Here is a 1,711-nt window from a genome sequence, read left to right as displayed (position 1 = left end):
CTGATGAGGCGATAGAAACATGGGAAACAATGCATAGTAAACATGATCCTAGTCTGCTTGAGACGTTGCAAATTCAGGACATATCCCTGTATCAGGGCAGCATCCGCCCCTCATACGACAACTTTCAGCTGTATCCATGCTTACTAGGATAATGCAGTTCAAAACAAAAAAAATCATGTTTGTTGAGTTAATTGCCAAAACTTAGAAACATGCTCATGACATACCTACATGGTCAAAGTACATGGTCAAAGTACATATCCCATGACAAAACTTAGAAACTGAGTTAATTCAGGACATATCCCAAGGGGAACATGTCAGAAGCAACTTTGTACATACATGGTCAAACAATCAGTTTATTTTTTCTGATTAGGAAAATAATAGAGGATGCATTATAATGATCTTGAGGTCTAAGCATTTACTAGTGTGCTAATAGGCTGCTACAATGACGAGTTATTGTACTACTATAACTGAACCGAGCCATAAGACAGAGAATGAACTCTATAATGTATTCTAAACTGACAAGAATGATAAACTGATACTTAGCTTCACTTAAGAGCACAACGTTCAGAATACTGTTAGCGAAACGTGTTCAATTACTTTCCTTTTTTTGTGGGTGACTTTTCTTTTCAAAGAATAGGAAATTCTAGAAATTATTTAAAGCATGAGGTTCATACAAGGATAATCTTGCTAAAGCTTACCAAGAGCTACTGCAAGTGTACAAACAATGCAATACTCAGAAGAATCAGAACAAAAATCTTACCAGCAGAGTCCACATCGTTGCTCTTGCAAAACATAGAAGTTTCCTCGGACAAGGTGCATTGTCAGGCTCTTAGGTTGTACGCCGTGGCACACAGACCAATCATGCCAATCGTCAGCGTCACACGCATCATCTGGAAGTCCGGATGAAAGATCCCCCGGCTCCTTTGGCATCATACCTACAAATTCTTCTTTCTCAGGAACAAAGGCATGTTATTGCAACGCATCTATGATAAAATGCAAAGCTAGCCATACATATGACTAAATAATACTCCCTCCATCCACTCTTATTTTGTGACTGAGGGAGCAAGAGCCTTCAAATCCAAAAACATTGACACCATCACTAGCAATTTTGTAGTACAACTACTAGTGCAAAAAATCCAACAACGTCCAAGCTGCAGCAACAAAATTAAAGTTAGTGTTCAAAACTTAGCAAGTTTGTGTTAAGAACTTGAGCTCCTTACTGAAAACATAATGTACAATAGTTTGGCGACACGTTTGAGATCACATGAATATTTTGACACGATGCACAACAAGTTATTTTAGATGCAGTGGTAATTTGACAATGTGGTTTTGGTGAAGGGCTCCTTGTGGGTAAGGGCCCTATACACATCACAAACCCCGTACTTGTCACGTGTTCATGGGCCAATAAGCTATTTTGATTTTCTTAACTCATATTCCATGTGGACCCTTTCTTTCATGGTCAGGCTAACTATTTCATGAGGAAGAACTTCAGGCAACCAGAGAAGATCACATGTATCCCTCATAACAGGTTGCTGCGGGTGGGAATGACATATGAGATCTAGAGAAGATGCATATTGGACTGATCGAGTTGACAACAGATTCAGTTTTCTCTGTATTAGGTGCAGAAAAGGATATGCAGAGGAAGGCGGTGACCGCATAGACAGCCTCCCTGACTGAATAGCAGAGGATGGACATATATTTCGCGTACAAG

The sequence above is a fragment of the Hordeum vulgare genome, chromosome 1H (genome assembly GCF_904849725.1).
Source record: "Hordeum vulgare subsp. vulgare chromosome 1H, MorexV3_pseudomolecules_assembly, whole genome shotgun sequence".
In the NCBI taxonomy this organism is placed as follows: domain Eukaryota; kingdom Viridiplantae; phylum Streptophyta; class Magnoliopsida; order Poales; family Poaceae; genus Hordeum; species Hordeum vulgare.
Note: the sequence above shows the minus strand (reverse complement) of the source record.